The sequence below is a fragment of the Talpa occidentalis genome, unplaced genomic scaffold (genome assembly GCF_014898055.3).
Source record: "Talpa occidentalis isolate TD23 unplaced genomic scaffold, MPIMG_talOcc4v2.1 talOcc4.12, whole genome shotgun sequence".
Lineage (NCBI taxonomy): Eukaryota > Metazoa > Chordata > Mammalia > Eulipotyphla > Talpidae > Talpa > Talpa occidentalis.
This window is the reverse complement of record NW_023601212.1, coordinates 19,072,547-19,092,613: the sequence shown is the minus strand read 5'-3', so window position 1 is coordinate 19,092,613 and position 20,067 is coordinate 19,072,547. Positions and strand designations below refer to the sequence as shown.

The window sequence follows — 20,067 nt, the reverse complement described above, 5'->3', positions numbered from 1 at the left end:
TCCAAGCCCAGAGGCCAGGCCCTAGGAGCTTCAGGTGGGGGTTGGGGCCCTCACAATTTCAGAGAACAGGGCTGGGCTGGGGCAAAGCTGAGAAGAAGGAACTTCATTCTATCTCCTGGTCCCCCCCCCACCTCCCACCCCCATCTCACACACATACACACACACACACACACACACACACACTCTCACAGCTGCTACCACCCCTCTGGGCTTCTTTTACTCCCTATGGCACATCCCTCCAGCTTCAGGTCAAGAGCAAAGCACCTAATTACCCCTTCACACCACCTGTATCAGGCCTCCCTGGAGAGCACCAGCCTGAGCCAAGAGGACTGAGATCCAGTCCAACTGGGAATGTCACTTCATTCTCAGTCTCTTCACCTGCAAAGGGCCAACTGCCTCCTCAGACCTGAGACCAGAATAGGATGTGATGATGCATGCAGGTGCCTTATAAAACCACAGGCTCATATTTCTTGACCTCTCACCCCATGCCAAGTGTCCAGAATACTTGATCTCATTTTGTCTTTACGAGAAACTTACAGGTGCATCTGTTGTTATCTAAAGAGAAAGAATCAAAGCCCAGCAAGGCTATGGAACTGCCCAAGGTCACACAGCAAACAAAGCCTGGAGCCAAGCCCCATGTCCCTGTTCATAGGCCTCATGCTGTGTTGTCAGGTGTTATTCTGTGTTTTGGGTTTGGTTTGTTTTTAAACATTGGAAGAACTACCATCCAAAGGAATAAGTGGAGGGGGAATTTCAGGCTACGCATGTATGGGGAAGATAGAGGAGTGGTAAGAACCTTCTAGAACTCCTCAAATGATAATAGCAGTTAACACTTGTTTGATGACTATGATGAATTCTTTATTGGATTAACTCATTTAATCCTTCCAATAACCCTATGAGACAGGTACTGTTATTATCTCCATTGGGCAGAAGGGAAAACTTAGACATAGAGAAGTTACTTAACTAGTTCAAAGTCTGGTAACCCATCAGGCGGCCATACCTTGCAGCTTTAGCAGCCACACCAAGGAAGCTGTTTCCCCATTGTAGGCTCCTCTTCCTAAACCAGGGGGTATGTTGAGGGTAGGGGACAGGACAGGGAATAAAGGGGGTGTGGGCGAGCATGAGGGCACCTCTGCCTCTGACCTTCAGGTCAAAGTCCCCTCCCTTCTTGGTCATACGGTCAGGGGAAAGGATGTCCTAAGCTAATTCCATGCAGGCTTTGTGGACTCCATCCCCACTCCAGACCAAAGCCATCAGGACATTAGGAAAGACAAATCCGATCACCACCAAAGGGAAGGTGGCTGGAACCTGAGGGTGGAGTTAAGCAGCCAGGTTTGGTATAAAACCAGACATGTGGGCCTTGGGGGGTGCCTTTTTGCCTCTCTGCCAGCTTGCGGCTCTTGGCCAGCTCTCAGAGTGCCATTGGGTTTCCAGGTCGGCAGATTGGATAGGATGCATTTAAGACTTTATTTCCCTATTTTCTCCCTGAGTTGTACATTTCCTCATTTCCCCTTCCCTTGTAAATAAACCTTTTATTAACCTTTTGTGTGTGTCTGTAGTGGAGTATTCTTAAGTCCCTTTTAAGCGCGCGGGTGGGGACCCCCAGCTAAGCAACACGTTTTATATCGGGGCTACCCTGTAACAATACCCCTCATCCCACCCCTAATAGTCTACACAGGGTTGCTCAGGCTGATACAGGGAGAAGGAGTTCAAGGTAGAGAGCCGAGGGCAGGCCTGTAACTCCCCCAGTGTTTAGCCAACACCTCTGCCTGGTTCCTCCTACCCACCCCATCCCAATATCCTGATCTCCCCTTGAGTGGCTCTGCCTCTGACCAATCGCTCCTGCTCCCTCCCCCAGATGTCACATTCCTGTCCCTGGCACCAAATTTCAGACTCAGCAATCACTCCAGCCACAGTGAGACTCACAGAAGGTCCAGGACAAAAGGGTCAAAGACATCACTTGGGAATAAGCTGTGATGCCCCAGACTGGTTAGGCTGGGCCCTGAGAGGGGCCCTTGTCAGGAGATGGCAGGCTGGTGATGAAGGTACCTCTGGCCCAGCAACTGCTAGGCTGTGGCTGAGTAAATTGCACTGACTCTTCAAGAGGGGCTTGTCATAAGGAGTGGCAGCAGGGGACTGTCCTCCATTTAAGAGGCCTATCTCCAGGGGACCTTCCAACTCCACTTGGTCCCTCTGGTCAGAGCCACACACACGCATGCACACACGCATGCATACACACATGCACACATGCATGCACACAAGCACACACATGCACCCATATATGAGCAGTAATTTATGGACATCTTGCTGCCGAAAAATTTTGAAATCATTTTCAAGACTGCATATAATAGTCTAACATTAAACATACAAGTGGGTTATTTCATGAAAGCAAAAGTGGTGGGGCTCAGGCCTCCCCGGTGGCGCAGCAGTTGAGTGCTGGGTTGCGAAGCTGCCCGCAGCCTCTGCAGTGCCAGTTTGATCCCCGGCTGCCAGGCGAGGGTCCCACATGGCGCGCAGACCTCTCCTGCTGCCCGCTGCTCCCCTCAGCAGTGTACTTCGGTCCTTCTGCCTGCTCTGCTCCCCGCTCTGGCTCTGGTGAATTCTCTCACCCTCCCGCGCTTCTGACTGTACCCAGTGCTTATATAAATAAATAAATAAATCTTTAAAAAAAAAAAAAAAGAAAGAAAAAGTGGTGGAGTTCATCTCCAGCCTTGTGAGTGAGAAGTAGCCCCCACCCCGCTGCCAGCAGCAGTAAAAGAAGGGAGGAGGTGGCAGACACTGGAAAGGGAGGTGAGGCACCTGAGACAGCCAGTGGGAAGGAGACTGCAGTCACCAAGAGAAGACCTGGGTCGGCAGTGCCCAGAGTCCCGGGGTGGCCACCAGACACTCCACATCCTTGTAATGAGTTTCCCTTTTCTGTTAGAAGCAATCAAGACACAAGGAGAGGAAGAGCAGAATAACAAGGAGAGACGGGAGGGGAAGTACTAGTGCTCAGAAAAACACAAAATTAGCTCTGGGCGCAGGGGGTTGGGGAGTGGGGTTTGGAAGCAGGCAGAGCAGAAAGGGAAACAGCAGCGCATCTGTAAGGAGACCCTCAGGACCACAAGATGAACACTCAGCACTGGGAACCAGGCTCCCTGTTTTGTTCACGAGTCTCAACTGCCCCTGGCACGCTGCCTGGCACACAGTAGGTGCTTACTAAGTATAGCGACTAAAAGAATGAAAGAATTTCAGTTTTTCAACATGACCTAAAGATTTGGGAGCATTTAGAGCTGAGGAAAAATATCACCCATGACTCCTACACAACCTCTGAGTAATGTGGTGGGGAGTTCATTCATTTGTTCATGGATCCATTTATTCATTTATTTACAGTATTAAATGATGACTCCATGAAGCACAGGGTTGAGGAGTTAGGGTGGTGACATTTCAGCAGAGGCTTGAGGGGGAGAGCAATGAGCCAGGAGTGCCCTGACCCCTCCCCTGATGTGAACACCCCTGTGTGGGGTTAGAGCAGCTGGGACCAGGTGGGGTTCATGGGGCCAAGGCTGCTGAACTGAGTACAGGCTTTGGGGGACACAGGAGGGAGCCAGAGGCCAGGAAGAGGCCGCAGAGGGGTCACAGACCAGGAGGTGGCAAATGCCAGTAGTGATGGGAGTCTGGATGTGTTTGGGGGTTTAGCAGCAAGATGTCCTGCAGGTCAGGAAAGGAGTGGCGGGAGGTGCCTCACAGGGCCCAGCCTGTGGCCACCATGCATGCGGGGCATTTGGCACAAGTCCAGAACAGAGCAAGCTCCCTGGCTCAGGTACCAGACCAGCAAGTGCCCAGGACCATAGGCCCGCACAGAGAAAAAGGGCGACTGCCCACCTGAACAAGGATCATGGCCTATTCCAAGGCCACTGGAGTGGCTTAACTCCCACCCCAGCCACAGTCAGCCAGTGGGACCAGAGTCCTCCAGGGCAGGAGAGAAACATACTCTTGTCTCCCGAGCATCCACCCAATGCTGCCACACAGAAACACACAGTCATACATGCACACACACAGTCACATACACATTGCATCTGTGCACCATCAACGCACATATTCCCACACTCACACCTTAGAAATGGCTCCTTGGTCAAATAACCTCAGAGTCAAGTCTCTTCCTTCCACATTAAAAAGAGATTTGACCTGTCTAGAACGTAACAGTTTATAACATTTTGCAGATCATAGATCCCACTGAGAATCAGATGAAAGCTCGACAATCCCCCCAAATACATATGTACATGCATGCACATGTGCGCATGTGGCGCGCGCGCGCACACACACACACACACACACACTGCATCACCCTTGACTTTGTGTATTGAGGGTTCATTGCAGGAGACCCTGCACAGACCCTGGTGTCAGAGCCATGGCCGGGATCCCTGTTTGAGCCCTTCCAGACCTGAAGATCAGCCCGGGGCCTCAGGCACAGGTGAGGAAGTCCAGAGAACCTGGACCTGAGGTGAGAAGGAGGAGGGATGCTGGGTGGAAAGTGCACCTGTGCCCCTAAATGACAATATCACTTTCTTCCTTCAACCAGCCACTCATTCAACAGCTGAAACACTGGGAATGGAAAAAATGAATAAGACACACAGGTCTAAAGGGGGGGAGAGGGGGGATGAGCACTTTCTATGTGCCCAGACCTGTATCAGGCACTGCATAGCCTTCCTCTCCCTCCTGACAACAGCCTAGCAAGTGCAGGGACAGGACTGGCTGTGCAGGCTACAGTACCCCTACTGCCCCCACCACCCCCTACAACCCCCCTTTTCCCACCTCCTCCATCTTCCAATTCTACCTCCCTTAACTTCTTCTACCCCTGGGAATCCTGAGCCCTGATGCTCCCTCCAGGCTTGGTGCTCTGCTTCTGCAGCCTCTCTAGCCCACTCACTCAGAAAAGCTTCTGGTGGGGTCCCTGGCTCATCTAAACAAGGCACTGGCAGGGTGGGCAGGCCTGGCTAGTCCAGCATACTTGGCCTCTGGGTCCTAGAGCCAGTGGTACACAGGAGGGAGGGAGCAGAGAGCTGGCAGGCGAAGCAAGGATGAAATATTGATGCCCCCATCCTAGTAAAGCAGAGAACGTGGCTTGTCCATGAATAAAAGATGGGTTGGAGGAGCAGACTGGGCAGCAGATTAATTAATCTAAGTGACGCTCTACTTCATGCCATGGGGGTTGGGGAGCAATGGAGTAAACAGACTCACCTCCCAGCCACTGCCCCAGCCAAAGGAGGGTCCCATCAGACAAAGGTCCTCATGCCAGGTGGCAGCTGGGCAAAGCGAGCACATGAGCAGGGAGAGGGACATCTGGACTGTCTAAGACCAACCAGAGCCTGTGCCCCCCACCTCCAGGGCCACTCAAGATGGCAGCTTCCCTGGTGCATAGAAGCACAGGGAATGAACTGTGCCAGGCAGAGGAGCACCAAGGTCAGAGAGGGGAGCATCTGGGGTTCCCAGGAGCTTTCCTGCTGCCTCAGTTTCTCCCTGGGGAAGGCAAGAACTGATAAGGGAGGGGGGAAAGGAAGGAGGAAGGTCAGCAGGTGGAAATTTGGCATAGAAAGTGGGATGCAGGCTGGGCATCTCTCCACAGGAGGTGGGCAGGGATGGAGAACCACAAGTTCTAAAGCAGAGGGGCGGGATGGATGGTGCTATAGGGTTTCTCCCCTCAGGACCACCAGCCCCAGGTCCCTACTGCCATAGGCATAACATGGGAGATTTCATCAAAGGGGAGAGGCCCCCAGGCATGCTGGAGGAGGTAGAGGAGGCCTCCCCAGGAGGGCATCTCTGCTCCATTCCTCTTGCACTGCAAGTAGCTTTCTTCATAGATGTAGTCTCCTATAGGAATTCCTGGGAAGAGTAACAATGTCCCTCATGATGTCCCCCCCTTCCCCCTAGGTCCTATAGGAGCTGCAGCCTCTGAAGAGTTGTAAAGGACAACCCCCAGGGAGGAACACCCCATCCGGATGGGATCTGGTGCCCCTTGCTCAGGGCACTGACCTGGCAGGCTCTGTCCACGACAGCAGTACAGTGCCATCCTTATAATCATTGGCAAGAGATGTCCCATTCAAGGGGCCTCAGCTGGGCGGCCACTAGGCAGGCAGCAGAAAACACTGCAAACCACACGCCCCCCCTTACCCCCCCCCACTGTCCTTTCGCAGCCTGACCCATCATCAGGGGCAGCTTCTAGAAAAAGGCCCCATACCCAGCCATAGCCTCTACTATGGCCTTCCTGGAACACACAGCCCAGCGCTCCTCTGTGCCAGACTTGCCGTGTTTCCTGTCTGTCCCACTAGCTGGGTAATTCATCATGTGCAGCCTGCTGACATCTCTTGTACTCCTGCTCATATTTGTTATTTAACTTTTCTTCATGTAGGCTTTGTCCTGTCTCTTCCATTAATTCTTAGCTCCTTGAACATCGGAGAAAAGTCTTTGGGTCCCTGTCATGTTCCAAAGCCCTCCACAGCCCCCAGAAAGTGAGAGAATATGCAGCCACCTGCCTTTCTCCTGGCCTGACTGCAGTGTCCAGCAAATGCTCACCCTACCTGCCTTCAAGAAAACTTACAGAGGACACCAGTCTGAACTCTCCCCCAGAACAGATAGCTATTCTGCAATCATCTAACCACACTCACAACCCTAAATCTCCCCCATTGAACAGATGAAGAAACTGAGCATCAGTACTTGGCCAACATCATCCAGCTGGCAGGTGGCAGAGCCAGGAACAGAACCCCAGTGTGAGCCAGGGCCTTGCTCATACCTCCAGTTCTAACTTGAGAAGCAGCAGGAACGTAGGGTCCAGGGGTCTTAGCTTTCCTCACCTCCTGAGGAGAAGGGCTTTCCATGATGCTGCTAAACTGTCAGAGCTGGACACAGGGGCTCAAGGTTGTCCTGGCACTAAGGGACAGGTTGCATGGCTGAGAAAAGAAAGGAGGCCAGTGGGGAAGCCCCACCCCTCTCCCAGAGCGCCTTGAGAGATTCCCCAGGGTCCAACCAAATCCACTCAGGTGGAGCTAGGACTGGATCAGAGGCTTGCTCCCTGATTCCAGATACCTCATCACCTGGGCCTGGAGTAGGCCTGGGAGGCAGGGTTGTTAACCATCATGAGTCCCTCAAATATTCATGGGTTCTCAGGAATACTGCTAGACAAGAAACCAACAGTAGACTGACCTGGGAGTCACAAACATTATCACACACACATTATTTTCTCTGAAGCAGTAGCGTCTATGGGGGTGGAGTTCTACGAGAATTAAAAAAAAAAAAAAAAAAAACACTGGAGGCCGGGAGCCTGCCATTTCTGTGGTCACAGTGCCATCTGCTGGCTATGTGTATATATGTGTGTGTGTATATATATATATATATATATATATATACACACACACACACATACATATATATATATGGCATAGCAGTTGGGGGGTACAGAGCGGCAAGAACTTAAGACTAACATCCATCCATTCATTCAACATTTACTCAGCACCTACTGTATGACAGGCATTTTTGGGGGACTAAATATATGCTAGTGAACAAAACAGACTAAATGTTCTCCCCTTAAGTGCTTACCTTCTACTGGGGGAACAAATAATGAACCAGACCAACAGGAAAAATAGGTGCTATGCTAGAGGTAACGCCTAAGAGAAAAATTAATCAGGAAGCAGGCAGAATGCCGGGAGGCTGTGGGTTCAGACAGCACATTCAGACATGGCCTCACTGAGGTGGCAACATTTGGGTAGTCAGAAAGGAGATGAGGAAAGAGTCCTGTGCATTTCTGAGCAAGGACATTCCAGACAGGAACAGCAGGTACACAGGTTGAGCCATGCCTGCTGTGTCTGAGGAACAGAAAAGGGCCAGTGAGGGCTAAGTGGAGGGAAACAAGAGTGATGGGTGGTGGCCCCCAGCCTGCAGGTCCTCAGAGGCCATTGCAAGGGTTTTGACTTCATAAAATGGGGTTTTATTGTGAGGTTCTGAGCTAAAGAAAGACATAACCCAGCTTATGTTATAAAGGGGTCTCCTTGGCACTGTGTTAGAACAGACAGGGCATGATGGTAAGGACAGGGATATTGGATAGGCGGCCCCTGCAACCTCCTAGCAGGAGAATGGTCCCTTGGCCCTGGTCTGGCTGCAGAGGCAGGTTGGGAGGCGTGGCAGATTTTGCTGGGGTGTGAGGGAAAGAGGATGCATCCTTGACCCCAGGGTTTTGGCCCAAGCTACATAAAGAATGGCTTTGCCCTTGCAGAGAAGTATTGGCAGGATTCATGGGAAGAACAAGAGCTCCATTTGGGACTTGTCGGGTCAAAGTTGCCTATTAAGAGGCAATTAGTACAGGAGCCTGGCACTCAGGGGACAGGGTCTGCCTAGAGCTACAACCTGGGGGTTGGCAGTGCTTGGGTCGTGTTTAGTTGTGAGACTTGATGAGGTCCAAAAGGGTGGGAAGAAAAATGAAGGGAACCAGGAGCCCTAGACTTACTTTGGTCAGAAAGATGCTGAGGAAAAGCAGAGTGAGGAGCGGGGAGAAGAGGTGGTGGTAGCGGTGGAAGAGGGAACCAGACTGGTGTTCTGGAACCCAAGTCGAGAAAGAGGCAGATGATCAGCCATGTCAAAGGCTGCTGAGCTTCGTCAGGGCTGAGAAAGTTTAATTGGATAGGGCAATGCCAAGGTCACCAGTGACCTGGAGAAGAGCAGGTATGGAGACTGGGTGGGGGAGCTTGATAGGAACAAGTGTAAGCAAGAATGAACAGAGAAATTGGACAAGTTGAGACAATTCTCTTTTTTTGATGCTAAAAAAAACAGTTTCACTTTTTATTTTCCCTAAACACTAAAAGAGCGAGCGGCACGGTAATTTAATGCACAATAGAAACTGATATTTGCAATCAATAAATCCCGAGAGATGATTCTTTTGCAGAGTTTAGCTATAAAGGGAGGAGCAAGATAGGAAGGTACCTGGAGGAAAAGAGTAGAGGGAAGTTTAGCTTTTTGTTTTGTTTTGTTTTGTTTTTTAAAGAAGCTTATATGCTGATGTGGGGCAGTTGGGTACCGAGGGGAAGTCTGTTTAAGAAGAAATAGGGGAATTATGACAGTGCTGTCCAAGAGCAGCTGGGAAGGGATGAGGTCTGTGGTTTGTTTGGGTGAGATACCACTTAACACCCATCAGGATGGCTAGGATCAAAAAGACAGTAACAAGTATTCAGGATAGAGAGAAACTGAAACTCTTATACAGTACTGTTGGGAATGTAAAATGATGCAGTGACTTTAGAAAATAATTTGGAAATTCCTCAAGAACTATAACATGGAGTTACCAGCTAGCCAACAATTCCAATCCTAAGTGTATCCAAGAGAAATAAAGACACAGGGCCATACAAAATTGTGTACATGGAGGCTCATGGCAACATTGTGCATAATAGCCAGAGAGTGGAAACCCAAAGCCAAAAAGTGGGTAAATGAAAAGTGGTATATCCATATAAGGAATATTACTTGGCCATGAAAAAGGAATGAAGTGCTCATCCATACTATGACATGGATGAACTTTGACAGATCTCAAAGGCCTTATATTGTATGATTCCAGTTACACAAAATGTCCAGAATAGGTAGATTTTTAGAGACTAGATTTCTCCATAGAGAGAGCAGATTAGTGGCTGCCAGGGTGAGGCAAGGTGGGTAGGGAGAATGAGGAGTGATTGCTAATGACTGTGGGAATTCATTGGGGAGTGATGAAGATGTTCTGGAATTAGGATGTTCTGAGAATAGGGATCAGCCACACAGGAGGACTTGCTGCATAGTGATTGTTTCACAGTGGAGGAAGATGCTACAAATCATAGAATTGTATAATTTAAACAGGTGAGTTCGATGCTGTGTAATTATATCTCAATAATTATTTCTTAAAAATAAGGTTGCAAAGAAGTTAGAAGAGTTACCTCGGCCTCAGGACAGATGCAGGAGATTCAGGTCCTGATGTAGGCAGGTGGACAGGTGAGTAGCTAAGGACATTCTCTCCTGGTGGCTTCTATTTTCTCAGAGTGACAAGAAGTGAGGTCACCAGCTGGGAGCACAAAGGGACCTTCCAGGATGAGCGAAGGCACCACACTGTTGACCAGGAGAGAGAGAGGAAATGAATGGACCAGGGACATGGAGTAGGACTGTGGATGCTGAGGGCCAGGTGAGGAGGGCAGAGAAGCAACAGTGTGCTAGGGGCCCCACCCCAGGCAGCCCTAGCAACCTTGAGAGTTGGGGACCTGGGTCATGGGCCCTTGCTCTCACACTCCCCTCCACCAGCTCTCCTGTCCCTGAACACACAGGTACACATACTCATCAGCAACCCCTGAAGACCCATCCACACTTCCCCTCATACCCCTTTGGGGAAATTTAGCCTCAGAAGCTTGCAGGAGGACACAGGCTGCACCCGCAAGGGTGCTGGCACCATTGTTGTTGATTGCAAATCACTGGAAACCCCACCCCCACCAATGCCCAGACTGGGGAGACGGTGGAATAAATCGCAGCATGGATAAATCACAGTGTGGAGTGCTGGCAGCAGAGGGGAGGAGGGGGAAGCCCACTTCCCCACCAAGTGGGAAGTCAGGTTGCTGAACAAGGTATAATATTGCCATTTCCTTATTATTTTTAAAACAGAAGTGGTATTTGTGTGTGTGCTTGTTATTTTTTTTAAAGATTTATTTATTTATTTATACAAGAACCGGGGTACAGGCCAGATGCGTGGGAGGGTAAAAGGATTCAGCAGAGACAGAGTGGGGAGCAGAACAGTCAGACTGACAAAATACACTGCTGAGGGGAGAGTGGGCGTGACAGGAGAAGTCTGCTGCACCATGTGGAACCCTCGCCAGCCGGCCAGCCGGCGGGGATTGAACCGGCACTGCAGAGGCTGCGGACAGCTTCAGGACAGCTTCACAGCACTGCGTACAACCACCTGCGCCACCAGGGGAGGCCCTTTGCTTGTTATTAAAATATGTAGAGACCCAGAAAGGATGCAAGTTAGACTGCTAACAGTGTTTAATCTTGAAGAGCAGGCTTTAGAAAAGGAGTTGAGAGGGTCCAAGGTGTGGAAGGGTTTTTAGAAGGGACTTTTGTTGCTGAGATTATATGCCTCTGTGCTTTCCAAACTTGGAACAAGGAGCATAGAGGATTCTGTCATTTAAAAAGGAAAGAACTGTTGTTTCTCCAGGCCCCCATTGCCCCAGTGCCCACCCTCCCACCCGACCCTGCAGAGCCAGGGCCCCTCCCCCAATCCAGGCAACTCTGTGTCCCACCAATGGCCCTCTGGAGGCAACGACCAGGCCAGAGTTGGGCCCCACCTTCAGGCAGAGGAGAGTAGAGAGGAGAATAGGGATCAGCCACACAGGAGGAGTTGCTGCGTCCCAGCACTATTCTCAATACCTCTCATGTATGATCTCACCCCCCACCAGTGGGTTCCTCCACACTGTTACCATCTTCACTTCATGGCTTTAGCAACACAAACAAACAATAAGAAGGCACAAAAGGCTAAGTCCCCTCCCCAGGTGCTGAAGCCCCCAGGTACAGGTCTGTGGACTGGGAACCACAGAGCCCTAGTCCAGGCTCCCTCCTCCTACCTCTCCCTGCTCCTTGCTGAGGCTCTGGGTCCTCTGACCTGATAGGGTCCTGTGCCCTCCAGGACCATGCACCCCCACACATCTGCACACACCTGCACACACACCTGGGCACAAGGAGATCAGCACCAGCCTGGGGACTTCTTTGCTCCCCTGTCCCCAACTTCCCAGCATCCCCTTGGGCCACCTTGCCCTCCATTTAAGTTTCCTCTTCTCTAAAATGAGGGGTGCACTGAATGGTGCCACACTCATTTCAGGACCACATGGTGGTGCTGCTAAGAGAAGCCAACACACTCCAGCAGAGCAGCTCACAGTGGACCTGAGGATCAGGGCAGCTCACTGATGCCACCTCCTCTCCTGGGCATTGTGACCCGATGGGAGTTCAGGTTTGCCACCCCCACATGCAGACTTCACCGGAGTTCTCCAACCAGGCAGGCCCACAGCTCCTCCACAGGAGTTTCCTCACATGGACCCACACTCTCAAGTGACCCCTACCGAGCCAGGAGCCAGGAGACCCAAGATGCTGCTCCTGTCCCCCAGGTCCAGAGTCTTGGGTGCCACAGGTCAAGCAGAGTCACATGGGAGTCATGTGGGCAGAACATGGAAGCTCAGGCCAGGTGAGCCTGTTTGTGACTCATAGACATGTGGCAGGGGAGGGGAGGGCAGGCCCCAAGCAAGGGTCTCCCACGCCAGAGGGGCATGGCCCACAGTCTTCACTTACTCAGCCTGGAAAGTGGCAGAGTGATCTGGGGACAAAGAGCCAGTGGCAGCAGGAAAGAGGAAACCAAAGGCGGGGCCCGAGGAGGGGAGCTAACTCTTTAGAGCCCTGTGCCAGTTCACAGCTGGCATAAGGCACTAGGGTTCCCATTCTTCACAGATGAGGATACTTGGGCCCATAATGACAAGGCCAAAGCCCCAGCTGGGACCTGAACTGGCCTCCCCAAGTCCAAAGCCCAGACCTTCACCCTATCCCACCCTGACTTGGAGAGCCAGGGATCCTCAGCTGGGTCCCCCGGCCCTTGCCTAATCCCTGGGCTTCCAGCCTCAGCTCCAGAGAACCATCAGTTTGAAGCAGTGGCCTCAGGTCTCAGATCCATTATCCAAGCGGTCCTGGGCTAGATGCCGCCAGCAAGTTCACTGTCAGCTCCTGAGCATTATCACAGCGTTCTCTCTTGCCCCCAGGCAGTCCCTCATCATTTAGAACTTATCCACTCACTCTCAACAGAGCTCCCCTCGAGGGGAGAGACCAGTCCCATCACTCAGGGTCACACAGCCCCACTACTATGACCCACACACCAGAGGTTACCCAAGTATTTCCTTTTCCCTCCCTTTATTAGAGGCGGGACCACTTACACTCAGTCCCAGACTAGCTCCCGGGAATGAGCAGTGACGGTGAAGGTATATAACAAGGAAGGCAGGGGAACTTAAAAAAAAAAAAAAAAGAAAGAGGAAGAGCTCTTGCTTCTCTGACTTTGGACTTGCACCAGGGACCTGGGGAACTTGGAAAGAGACCCGTGAAGGAGAAACATGCAGAGATGCTTAGAAGAGAAGCGCGGGGAAGCTGACAATGGCAGCCTTTATCTTGATTTGTATTTTTGCCACTCTCCTTTTGTCCTAGACTTCCCGGCCCTTTCGCCACCCCTCCACAGTTAATTCACTGCCAGTCACCTTTGGTGCCTTCAGTTTATAGCACCGTTTGATGCTCTTCCCAAAACACAAGGTCCCCATTCTGGCCCTTTAGTCCATCACCTCAGTGGTAGAACCCCCAAGTCCCAGCAGTCCCAAGTCCCCTGATGGCCACCCACACGGTCAAGTTTCCAAACGGAGGGTCATCAAAGGAAAGGCTCCATATTTGCCTGCAGAAGCTAGAGGGAACAAATCCCCACAGACCTGTGAGAGTTCTCCTGGCCTGCGCAGTGAGAGCTGTGCCACCTTCCCTGGTCCCCCAGGACTCCATGGAGCAAGCCATCGTCCATCCATGCCTCCCTCCATCATTCCCTCCATGCCTCCATCCACCCATTCCTCCTGCATCCATCCATCCACCCTGCATCCATTCCTCCCTCCATTCCTCCATTCACCCCTCCCTCTCTCTCTTCCTCCATCCCTCCCTCCATTCCATCATCCATCCATCCTCCTGTATCCCTCCATAAACCTCACCTGACTTGCCAGGCCCCAGGGATCCTGAGAGGACCTGTCATGGTCCCATCGTCCCTCTGAAGGTGTGAAAGAATCTGAGGAAAAAGTAATTTCCAATGACCTTTCTAGACATTGCTGACCAAAATAATTTTGTCACGATGCTCTTTTCTATCTGTGATATTCAATATGTCCCATATGGTCATTTGCCACAAGCCACATAACTCTCAGCATTTGAAATGTGACCAGTGTGACTGAGCAAATGAATTTTTAATTTTACTTCATATGAAGGTGACTAGTCACATGTGACTAGCAGTTAAGATACTGGACAGCATGCTGCTCAGGGGGTGGCACAGAGAGGAAAGGGAAAACTTCGAGGAGAAGGACGCTTGGTAGGGCCAAGTGGGACTCCAGAATGTTCTTTCAAAGTATTTAGTGAGAGCCAGAAAGGGTCAGACACTAATGATACAGCAATCGACACACAAGTCAGGAAGGTAGAACTAATGACATTAACAGAGTAGCAGGTATTCCTTGGCTCAGTGGAAAGCCCAATCTCAGACACTATAAATCAGGGAAGACTTCCTGGAGGAAGTGGTTTTCAAAGTGCAGCCTCAGGGGGAAGACTAGACCAAGAAGGAAAAAACAGTTTGTGCAAAGACCCTGCAGCAACAGAAAGTCTGCAAATAGGCAGCAGCCAGAACAGCACCAGAGCACAGTTTCACACTAGCAACCAATGAACTGGGTTCCTAGACAGGCCCTGGAATGTGGCTAGGCCCAGCTGGCCCCAGCTAGTCCCATGAGCATATTTTGGAAAAATCTCTCAATACAATCCCAGGCCTGCCCGAAGCTCCTATAACCTCTGGTATCCTCTGAGGTCACTACTGGGTGGGTCTTGAGCCCTCATCCCTCCAGGAGTTCCTGACTCATCCTGGAAAAAGTTGAAAAGCCCATTCTTTCTCAGGAATTAGTCCAACATTGCAGGGAGAGCAGCCATGACCCTAGCTCCAGGACAGTGGAGGGCGGCCGGGAGTGAGTCAGAGACAGAATGACACCAGGTAGAGACTGTTGGAAAAACAAGATAGGAAGTGCTGATCTCAGAGAGATATCCCAAGCCAGCAGGACAGACAGAGACACAAGGCAGTGAGGGTTAGCACATAAGGGATGCTCTCTGGATAGCACACAACTGGTGATATACTACAAGCTGCCAAAAACAAGTGAGCACCCAAGGACTAGAAAAAGCTGATGAGAAAGAGGTGGGCGGGTGCCCAGGGCAGCTCTAAACTCTGGGCACATCCACTGGCTGCACTTGCAGAACAGACCACGAGGGGGAGGTGCTGCTCCAGCCACCGCCCACCAGCAGGCGCGAAGGTTCCCCAAGTTGGTCAATGTCAGGCTGTCTTCCTTAGAGGCAGCAGATGTAGCCCCAGGCTCACTGGAAGCTGTAGGAGGCTTGAGTGGGGGCACCCAGAGAAGCCATACTCGAGCTTGGAGACTTTTTTCTCTCTCCACCCCATGTCTATATCTCAAACCTGTCCCTTCCTTCCACATTCCCACTCCCAGCCTCAGTCCCCTTCCCGGTCATTTGCCCTAAAAAGCCCAGAGCACTGAAGGGTGGAGCCTGGAGATGCCACCAACTTCCCTGCCTTTGCATAAACGGGCATAACTAAATCCCTGTCCCAGGATTGCCCTTGCTTCTACCTCAGAGCCTGGTCCCCTCCCTAACATCTTACAGGCCTTCATACATGCTGTTCCCTCACCAGGCATACCCTTCCCCTCCCCACGCCCATTTTACCTGCTTAACTCCCCTCTTCCAGGTGTAGCAGTGAATTAAGAGATTACTCCCTCTAGCAAGACTTCCTTGAACCCCAGGATTAGGAGTTCTCCTCTCTGTACCCCAATCCAAATTCTAAAGTGTGGAACTGTCAGTGGCTGAGATGTGGCCTCCAAGTGAGAGTCCGGAGGTGACCCTCACTGACTGACAGGCAAGTAGGAATCCAATCAGGTCAAGCAGTCTGGCTGGTGGAGAAGAGGATAACGGCAGAGAGCAGCAGAGGTGGCATGAAGGCCACTGCTGGAGTTGCCTTCGTGCCACCAGGTACCCCGCAAAACTCCAATCTCCGAGCACACAAGCAACAAGCACCCTTTGCCACCCTGAGGTCAGACAAAGCCGTAACTGAAGCTGTATCCAGGGTTATCCTGAAATGATAACCCTGCCCTCACTGAGCACCATCCCAGTGGTCCTGGGCACCTACAGATGTCCCAGCAGTGGCCAACAAAGAACAGGTGGATGGACAGGTGGGCGAGCACCATAGTCAGGGCTGGGGACAGGTGCCATGGAAGGCACCACCCAGTGAGGAACCAATAAGAATACAGGGCTAGGTCTAGGTTAAGAACACAGTTCAGAGCCTGGAGTGGACACTCTGAGGGGCCTTGGGTGAGTCACCTAACCTGTGTCTCAATCTTCCCCAGTAAGTAGGGGTAGTAATAGAATCTACTTGGGGTGGAGGCGGGAGAGGGAGGTTGGAATGCTGCGGATGGGTCAAAGGCAGGAGCACAAAGGGGCCTGGAAATAGACAAGAACAATGCAGTTGGTCCCTGGAGGAGAAGCGGCCAGAGGCAGATACTGGGTTTCATGAGAGGGGACTGGAGCGGGGCTGGACCCCTCCAGCCGCCCCAGCCTGGCAGCCACCACCTGTCAGTCCCACCTTGAGCTAGTGCTCATCCTTCAGGCTCTTGCTAAACCATCAGGGACTCAGAGAGACTTCTCTAGTCATCTCTTCACCCAGGACCCCTGGTTTTCTGTCTCAGACTCTAGCAGCATTTATAATAAAGTGAATTACAGAAAGCCCTGCAATAACACTGGCTCTGTTTCCAGAGAACAGGGGTTTCCTCCTGTACTCCAGCCTCCCGCCTCTGCTGTTCCTGAATGAGGGAAAGCTCAAATTCACGCTTTGGAGGGCAGGCACGAGATGTCTAGGAAGTGACAGCCTTGTGACCACTCTGAACTCTCTAATTTTAGCATAGTAGAGCTGCACTCTTTATTTACTTTTTGAGACCGAAAAAATAATTTCTTCTATAACTTAGTGTTTTTTCTTATTTTGACTTGGAAAATAAAAGTCTCCAAATTAAAATATATGACTTCACAGTATTCTAACTGTATGCAATTTTATGACCATTTACTTTTAAAATAATTCGAGTTTTAGAATTACCCCACATAAGAAATCTGTTATTAAAGTTCTGGACTACCCAGAGCTTAGCTGAAAGCAATGCCTGATCTCAGGATTTTCATAGGCAGAGCAAAGCTACTTAATGTGTTTTTCAAATTATTTTATTCAGAAATGCTTTTAGGGAAGTGGCCATGGCTAGGTAATCCCTCCTTTTCCTGCTGATGCTAAGAAACCATGTTCCCAGACCAGATTTTCTTTTAGAGAGACTGACATTTTAGAACAGCCCTAGATTCATACCAATATTGAATAGCAGGTGCCTCAATTTCCCGTATCTGCCCTGCTCCCATCTTCCTAGCCTCCCCCATTATCAACGCCCCCCCCCCACAGATAACTCACTTCTCATTACCCTCAGGAGAATGTGATCTCTCATTCTGTAATGGATTATTTGGAACCCACTTAGCACAAGATGATGGGGATTGAATCTTAATGCACTGGCTCTTACTGTTGGATTGTTTGCCTCCTCCAGTGGGACAGAAGTGCCACAAGGGAACCTGGGCAGCTCAGGGCTGAGGCCCAATAGGCCTCCCAGGGTACAGGAGCTCAACTGAAAGAAATAACTAAGACCCTCACAAAAACAGGACCAAGCCAAGAAATGGGCGAGGAGAACATAGGTAGCCAGCTAGCACTGCCACATCACCTGCTCCCAGCGTCAGGGAGACCCAGAGGCCAGACCCAATCACCCACTGGGCCCTCAGCAGCGCCACCCCAACAATCCCCAGTGATAACGGGCTTCCAAAAATCCCAAAGGAAGCAGCCACACCCTTGTTCTAGAATACCCATCTCTCAGTCCTCCATTAGCTGGTTCAGACTCCACTGCAGGGACTGGGCCTCTCCCCTTCCCAGCAGCGCAGGGTGTGGGCTTGAGTTCCATGGCTCATCTCCTTACCATGATTTTCAGAGCAGGCAACCCCCAAGCAGGAAGCACAATCAAGGACTTGCCCGGAAATTTTGCTTTAAAACTTGTCATTAAAAACAGCAATACTTTAATGGATTCAGCTCCATTTGGATGGCTTGGGTTGTTTTTCTGTCACATCTGTATCTTGAGTCTCTGGTGTAACGGCTAGCAAATAGATGTCTCTGCCGGGGTCCCTGATTAATAACTATGGTTTCTGAACAATTTGAAAAATAAAGCACAAAAAGAAAAAAGCACCCACCAAGATATTGGTGGGGACCTTGTCCTAGTGGAGGGCCTAATGCTGCTGTCCAAAAAAACACCCCAATCCAGAAAAACAGCAGAAGGAGGGCCAGGAATCAATCTTCCTGCTACTGCATGTGTTCCTCACTTCTGTGGGCTTCCTCAATTCTACCTAAGGAAATTGTCCTTTGGAGGCCCCAAGACTAAGCTATGTCCCAGGACCAAAAGAGGAGGAGAAAAGTGATCCCTGTCACTAGTGGAAGCCAGGACCCAGGGACAGAGCCTGAGAGGTGGGGGAGACCCTCCCGATGAAGAAGCTGTCTTTGTACCTGGCACGTGGGTTGTACCTGGACTGCGGGTTGGTTTCATGTTACTCTCTGTGTTTATTTCCCATTTGTCATTCCTGAACCTTGAGCAATTATTTGTTGAATACCCCAGTCTTGACTCAGCTGTGGTTAGGGAAATCAAAGCGATGATCCCACTTCCAGCTTAGTGGAGAGTGGCCACAGAGCCAGGAGGAGTGGATTCCCAGGGGACAATGGAGACCTCAGAATCCAATCTTGGTTCTTAAGTGGGAGTTTCCTTCCACACTGCTAAGCCTGGAGAATTGGGATTTTATTTGATCCCAGCTTAGTCAGTCCCTATATAGACAATCTCTCTGGCTTTCCCATCACCAGGCCTCCCAAAGGTCACTCCTTCAGGGCCTGCTTTCATCCCAGGCCCCCAGAGGGGAAGGCAGCAGCCCTGCCCTGCCAGGCTCCCTGTTGTTGGGTAAATTCTCCCATTTCTCTGCCGTGCCCAATTTGCACTGCCCAAAGAGCAAGGCTGCAGTCCTCCCAAGCTGATCACAAATGAACATGTTCTCCTCCTGCAGCTCCCTCTGCAGCACCAGTATATACCAGGTCTACATGGAATGTGAGCTGGTTTTCCCACTGATTCCTCTAGGGAAGCAGATATGTGTTTCTCTGCAAGAAAAGAGGGCAGAGCAACAGGGCCCTGGAGTGGGAAAAAAAGAAAAGAGGCTACAGGGAGACCTCATTACCCAGGGAGGATGTGGTTTTAATTCTATCTTTCCTCCAAGCTTCTGCCCCCTCCTCCATCATGTTATGAAGGGCTCCAAAATTCAGATGAGTCATGGGTGTGACTGCAACATGGACACCCTGGCTTAATATCCAGAGGATGGGGCAGGGGGAGGGTGGGTTATAGCTACACCTCAGTGAAGGGGTGGCACTCCTTTCCTTGCCCCCCACTCACATGTAGCCACCTTGGACTATAACTCCCAGTATGCCATGAGTGAGGGAGCTACTGGGAACTGAGCTACTGGCTACTGAGAGGCCAGATGGACCTAGATAACAAGCAAGACAGGTGGGTCCACCTCTCTCGTTGCTCCTGCTTCAACTTTCACCCTGGTACTGCTGAGACAGGGCCTTGGAGACATATGGAAGGAGACACGTGGAGGAGAAACATATAGACACACCTGGAAGAGACACCTGAGAGGTGAGAGACACATGGTCAGGCTATACCTGGTCCTTGGCAAAGACAATGGCAGCCATTTTCTTGACCTCATTGCAAATTCTGTGTTATATTTTGAATTTTGACTCTCTCCTTCTTTCCCAACTCTCTGGGATCTGCCCTTTCTTGTAGTTCCTTGCCAGAGGTGACTTAGACTTGTGACAAGATTTTAGGCCTCAGCAGCCTGCTTTGGACCAAGCCTCTTCAGGCATTTGCCTACAAGGGGACATGTAATTTTATTGGGAAACTATTATTTGAAAATAATTGAGATTCCAGGTTCCCTGCCCCACCCTAAGGAAGGGTGGAGCTGAGCAGCAAGGAGAAATGAGAGGAGATCAAGACGACCTAGGGGAGGCACATGGAGCAGAAAAACATGTGAAGAAGATGCACTTGCTTCTTGGTCTTAGACTTGGACGAGGGACTTGGGGGACATGGAAAGAGACACTTGAAACAGACATGGTGAGAGACCCGTGGG

General features: G+C 50.8%; 1 long non-coding RNA gene across 5 annotated transcripts in view; it reads right to left on the bottom strand.

Moving 5' to 3' along the window:
• LOC119240763 (uncharacterized) overlaps positions 1–20,067 on the bottom strand; it is a 140,475-nt gene that overhangs the window by 61,089 nt on the left and 59,319 nt on the right. Inside the window, exons 2-3 of one of the 5 annotated variants that reach the window (XR_008551050.1) lie at positions 13,743–13,816; positions 9,921–10,089 (exon numbers count right to left, since the gene is read on the bottom strand). This is a non-coding gene — a long non-coding RNA (uncharacterized LOC119240763). Of the gene's footprint in view, positions 1–9,920; positions 10,090–11,680; positions 11,925–12,801; positions 12,827–13,742; positions 13,817–20,067 lie in introns of those variants that run through there. The other 4 variants (XR_008551051.1, XR_005124187.2, XR_005124186.2 and 1 more) reach the window with 4 other exon arrangements.